Source organism: Cherax quadricarinatus, chromosome 81 (assembly GCF_038502225.1).
Source record: "Cherax quadricarinatus isolate ZL_2023a chromosome 81, ASM3850222v1, whole genome shotgun sequence".
NCBI classification, from domain to species: Eukaryota; Metazoa; Arthropoda; class Malacostraca; order Decapoda; family Parastacidae; genus Cherax; species Cherax quadricarinatus.
In genome coordinates, this window is record NC_091372.1 from 7330572 (window position 1) to 7337416 (window position 6845).

Consider the following 6845-nt stretch of genomic DNA (forward strand, 5'->3'; position numbering starts at 1 on the left):
CTAGGCCTGGGGACAGTTGGTCCCAAAGATGAGGGGGGTACTTGTGCCTCCTCCCATGAGAGACTTAGGTCTCAGACACTCCCTAGACAGGGAGCCAGTGCCGGGCCACCATTTGGAAAAGGCCCGGGCCGGGAGTATACCGGGGAATCTTAAAAAAAAAAAAATCATCAGGCACCTTTTGGCTCTCTTAAACTTTGGTATATCTGTGTCTAGCATTAGGAATAATATTAGGAGAGAAGTAAATAATGAAAATGATTGTTATAGGAATGCAGTTAGAAGCCTGAGTAGATCTATAACCCACTATGATAACATGAACGTAGATAAGTATGTTTATAAAGCAACATGCAATGTGAACACTGACTGATGTTGTAGTGGCCAGGCTTAGGCTTGGTTACAAGTACTGACTGATGTTATAGTGGCCAGGCTTAGGCTTGGTTACAAGTACTGACTGATGTTATAGTGGCCAGGCTTAGGCTTGGTTATTAGTACTGACTGATGTTGTAGTGGCCAGACTTAGGCTTGGTTACAAGTACTGACTGATGTTATAGTGGCCAGGCTTAGGCTTGGTTATAAGTACTGACTGATGTTGTAGTGGCCAGACTTAGGCTTGGTTACAAGTACTGACTGATGTTATAGTGGCCAGGCTTAGGCTTGGTTATAAGTACTGACTGATGTTGTAGTGGCCAGACTTAGGCTTGGTTACAAGTACTGACTGATGTTATAGTGGCCAGGCTTAGGCTTGGTTATAAGTACTGACTGATGTTGTAGTGGCCAGACTTAGGCTTGGTTACAAGTACTGACTGATGTTGTAGTGGCCAGACTTAGGCTTGGTTACAAGTACTGACTGATGTTATAGTGGCCAGGCTTAGGCTTGGTTATAAGTACTGACTGATGTTGTAGTGGCCAGACTTAGGCTTGGTTACAAGTACTGACTGATGTTATAGTGGCCAGGCTTAGGCTTGGTTATAAGTACTGACTGATGTTGTAGTGGCCAGACTTAGGCTTGGTTACAAGTACTGACTGATGTTATAGTGGCCAGGCTTAGGCTTGGTTATAAGTACTGACTGATGTTGTAGTGGCCATTTTTAGGCTTGGTTACAAGCACTACTGACTGATGTTGTAGTGGCCAGGCTTAGGCTTTACAAATACTGACTGATGTTGTAGTGGCCAGGCTTAGGCTTGGTTACAAGTACTGACTGATGTTGTAGTGGCCATTTTTAGGCTTGGTTACAAGTACTGCTGATGTTGTAGTGGCCATTTTTAGGCTTGGTTACAAGTACTGACTGATGTTGTAGTGGCCAGGCTTAGGCTTGGTTACAAGTACTGACTGATGTTGTAGTGGCCAGGCTTAGGCTTGGTTACAAGCCTTCGATGGAGGTCACTGCCATGGTGATCCGGGTGTCATCTGCAAAGGAAGACACGGAGCTATGGCTTACATCTCTGTCTGTCAGAAATGAGGATGAGGAATAGAATGGGAGCGAGTACTGTGCCTTGTGGAACAGAACTTTTTACCATGGCTGCCTCAGGCTTTACTCTGTTAACTATTACTCTTTGTGTTCTATTTGCCAGGAAGTTGTAGATCCATCTACAAACTTTTCCCGTTATTATCACGCATTTTGTGTGCTATTACACCATAGTCACACTTGTCGAAAGCTTTTGCAAAATCTGTGTATACTACATCTGTGTTTTGTTTATCCTGTACAATATCCAGGACCTTGTTATAGTGGTCCAGTAGCTGGGACAGACAGGAGCGACCTGCTCTAAACCTGTGTTGCCCTGGGTTGTGTAATTGATGGGTATCTAGATGGGTGGCGATCTTGCTTCTTAGAACCCTCTCAAAGATTTTGATAATATGGGATGTTAGTGATATCGGTCTGTAGTTCTTTGCAATTGCTTTACTGCCACCTTTGTGGAGTGGAGCTATGTCTGCTGTTTTTAGTGTGTGTAGGATGACCCCTGTGTCCATGCTCCCTCTCCATAAAATGTTGAAGGCACGCGATAGGGGCTTCTTGCAATTCTTGATGAACTAGTACCGAACTTGCACACGAAAATCACTCACTACGAAAGCAAAAGACTTGGCAGACGATGCACCATCCCCCCAATGAAAAGCAGGGGTGTCACTAGCACGTTAAGAGACCATACAATAAGTGTCAGGGGCCCGAGACTGTTCAACTGCCTCCCAGCACACATAAGGGGGATTACCAACAGACCCCTGGCAGTCTTCAAGCTGGCACTGGACAAGCACCTAAAGTCAGTTCCGGATCAGCCGGGCTGTGGCTCGTACGTTGGTTTGCGTGCAGCCAGCAGTAACAGCCTGGTTGATCAGGCTCTGATCCACCAGGAGGCCTGGTCACAGACCGGGCCGCGGGGGCGTTGACCCCCGGAACTCTCTCCAGGTAAACTCCAGGTAAACACGGAGTTCCACGAGTCTGGGCCTGGGGCAGAGTGCATGGGCATGTCATTAATTGCCTCTTCAGAGTCTTGTGGAGTTAGAATAATATCCGAGATTTTGGGGATGACCAAATTTTGGGTTTCGTTCATAAAGAATTCATTTGGATTGTCGACCCTTAGTCTGGGCAGCGGCTCGCTGAAGTTAGTTTAATATGTTTATTATGCACCCCATACCCATCCTGTGGGCGGTAGTCAAAAGATTACAGAGGTACATAATGGGTCCAGGGACTGGGCCTCAAAGTTTTGATAGCTGAGCAAGTTACAAAGGTAATGAACTCACAATTTACAAAGGTAATGAACTCACAATTTACAAAGGTAACACTGAGTCATATTGGGACTCGAGTATCTCACTTATATCTTGGCTATCATAAATAATAAAAAGGCACAATACCGTGACTGGAACAATACACAAATAACCCGCACATAAAAGAGAGAAGCTTACGACGACGTTTCGGTCCAACTCGGACCATTGACAAAGTCACTTTGTCAATGGTCCAAGTTGGACCGAAACGTCGTCGTAAGCTTCTCTCTTTTATGTGCGGGTTATTTGTGTATTGGCTATCATCTGTGTATGTCCCATCCTGCCTAAGCAGGGGCCCAATACTGGATGTTGCTTTTTCCTTAGATTTGGCATAAGAAAAGAAGTATTTTTTTTTAATTTCCTTTATGGCTTTTAGTTCTTCCTGTGATTCTTGTCTCCTGTAAGATTCTTTCAGCTTAAGTTCGATATTTGCAATTTCACTGACTAGTGCCTCCCTTCGTATTTCAGATATATTGCCCCCACTCAGCAGCTCTGTGACTCTTCACCTTCGTCTGTATAGGAAACGTCTCTCTCTAGTTTACATCTTCTCTTTCTTTTCCTTAATGGAATGTGTCTTGAGCAGATCTCAAGAACCACAGAATTCATTTTTTCAAGGCAGATGTTCGGGTCCGTGTTGTTTAGGATATCTTCCCAGCTTGTTTCATTTAGAACATGGTTTACTTGATCCCATTATATGTTTTTATTGAAATTGAATTTCGTGAGGAGACCTTCATGAGTGCTCACATTTTGCTGGTCCGGAGCCCTGTGCATACATATCTGCACCTCTATTATGTTGTGATCTGAGTGTACTGTCTTTGATACAGTTATATTATGTATCAGATCATCATTGCTAGTGAAGATGAGGTCCAGCGTATTTTCTAGTCTTGTAGGCTCTACTATTTGCTGGTTTAAGGTGAATTTGGTGCAGAGATTTAATAGTTCGTGCGTGTGTGAACTTTCATCTGAGCTGCCTCCCGGGATGCCTCTTTATTCTTCTTAGTTCTCCCCTACTTTGTCAATATTCTTTTACAATCAGGTCATTTTCATCTGCATGTCCCCATGCCTTCATACCACCAATGAAAAGCAGGGGCGCCATGAGTAAATTTTGTTATAATTATAATATTAATTTTTAAAGGGGTGGTCCGGTAAGCCAGTGGTGGGTCATCACATGACCGAGACCCGCGTCAGGAAACACTTGTCCTGTTTCCTGACCAATCTTACCTAACCTAACCTAAGCCACGAGTACAAAGAAACAACACAATAACTGTCCGGGATCCAAAACCGTTCAACAGTCTCCCATCAGACATAAGGGGGATTACCAATAGACCCCTGACTGTCTTCAGGAAGAAGCTGGACAGACCTCAAGTCAGTACTCGATCACCCGGGCTGTGGCTCGTACGTCGGTTTACGTGAGGTCAGCAATAACAGCCTGGTTGATTAGACCCTGATCCACCACGAGGCCTGGTTATGGACAGGACCGCGGGAGCGTTGACTCCCGGAACAACCTCCAGGTATACATCCCCACGTAGAAAAACCAGTTTTAGCGAAAGACCTGGGAGTGATAATGTCAGAGGATCTCGCCTTCAAAGACCACAACAATGTATCAACCTCATCCGCTAGGAAAATGATAGGATGGATAATGAGAACCTTCAAAACTAGGGACGCCAATCCCATGATGATTCTCTTCAAATCGTTTGTGTTCTCGAGGCTGGAAACTGCTGTACACTAACTGCCACCTTCAAGGCTGGCGACATTACAAACCTGGAGAGTGTATAAAGAACTTTCAGATATATGATAATATACACTTGGAAAATCCTAGAGGGATTAGTACCAAACTTGCACACGAAAATCACTCCATATGAAAGCAAAAGACTCGGCAGGAGATGCAACATTCTCCCAGTGAAAAGCAGGGGTGTCATGAGTACTGAGAGACAACACAATAAGTGTCAGGGGCCCAAGACTGTTCAACTGCTCCCCAGCATACATAAGGGGGATTACAAATTGACCCCTGACTGTCTTCAAGAAGGCACTGGACAGGCACCTAAAGTCAATACCTGACCAGCCGGGCTGTGGTTCGTACCTCAATTTGGGAGAGGCCAGCAGTAACAGCCTGGTTGGTCAGACCCTGATCCACCATGAGGCCTGGTCTCAGACCGAGCCGCGGGGGCGTTGACCCCCGAAACCCTCTTTAGGTATACCTGACTACCTCTACATGCTGTAAACATTGGTATACCAACACAGGCGGGGCAGAGCCAGGAGCTGTGAATCAACCGTTGCAACCACATACAGATTAGTGCACCTTTATCCTCGATCCCATACTGTCATGTATACACCTACGTTTCTGGTCCACAGCGCCAGAGTTCAACTTGGCGGTAATAAACAATCTCCAGGATAGTGATTATTTCCGTTCTCATTACTTCCCAGTATCTATCTATTTATCTATCTCTCTCTCTGTCTCTCTCTCTCTGTCTCTCTGTCTCTCTCTCTCTAATATATCTATTTATATTATTGTACCCACGGACAAGTGGTATTGATCAATAACAACACTGAGACTAGTCAGGGACTCGAACCCATGCTGCTTTGGCCTGCCTCATGGTGGGCGAAAACACATGACGCCTTAATCCACATCCAGTGCCACTGGATGCACTACTCTTAAGGACTGTGTGGTCCCGTGGATTAAGGCGTCATGAGTTTTCGCCCACCATGAGGCAGGCCAAAGCAGCATGGGTTCGAGTCCCTGACTAGTCGCAGTGTTGTTATTGACATATATATATATATATATATATATATATATATATATATATATATATATATATATATATATATATATATATATATATATATATATATATGTGTGTGTGTGTGTGCGTGTGTGTGTATGTGTGTGTGTGTGTGTGTGTGTGTGTGTGTGTGTGTGTGTGTGTGTGTGTGTGTGTGTGTGTGTGTGTGTGTATACTCACCTAGTTGTACTCACCTAGTTGAGGTTGCGGGGGTCGAGTCCGAGCTCCTGGCCCCGCCTCTTCACTGATCGCTACTAGGTCACTCTCCCTGAGCCGTGAGCTTTATCATACCTCTGCTTAAAGCTATGTATGGATCCTGCCTCCACTACATCGCTTCCCAAACTATTCCACTTACTGACTACTCTGTGGCTGAAGAAATACTTCCTAACATCCCTGTGATTCATCTGTGTCTTCAGCTTCCAACTGTGTCCCCTTGTTACTGTGTCCAGTCTCTGGAACATCCTGTCTTTGTCCACCTTGTCAATTCCTCTCAGTATTTTGTATGTCGTTATCATGTCCCCCCTATCTCTCCTGTCCTCCAGTGTCGTCAGGTTGATTTCCCTTAACCTCTCCTCGTAGGACATACCTCTTAGCTCTGGGACTAGTCTTGTTGCAAACCTTTGCACTTTCTCTAGTTTCTTCACATGCTTGGCTAGGTGTGGGTTCCAAACTGGTGCTGCATACTCCAATATGGGCCTAACATACACGGTGTACAGGGTCCTGAATGATTCCTTATTAAGATGTCGGAATGCTGTTCTGAGGTTTGCTAGGCGCCCATATGCTGCAGCAGTTATTTGGTTGATGTGCGCTTCAGGAGATGTGCCTGGTGTTATACTCACCCCAAGATCTTTTTCCTTGAGTGAGGTTTGTAGTCTCTGACCCCCTAGACTGTACTCCGTCTGCGGCCTTCTTTGCCCTTCCCCAATCTTCATGACTTTGCACTTGGTGGGATTGAACTCCAGGAGACAATTGCTGGACCAGGTCTGCAGCCTGTCCAGATCCCTTTGTAGTTCTGCCTGAGAATGTGTGTGTGCGTGTGTGTGTGTGTGTGTGTGTGTGTGTATGCCTTCTATGAACTACAGTTTTCAAAGTGGTAAAGAATTTTGAAAGTTACTGTAGCCCACCACTAAGGTAAACGTAGCCTAAAATAATTATATTGAGCGGAGCCTCGTCATTAACGTCATGAATATGTATATGGAAAATGTAATTTTTAGTTCTCCCTGATGCTTCCACATATAAATTACCTTAAAAAACGTTATTTTTTTAATAATCTTCATTATATCTAAACGGTGAAGTGTAAATTAGAAAAATAA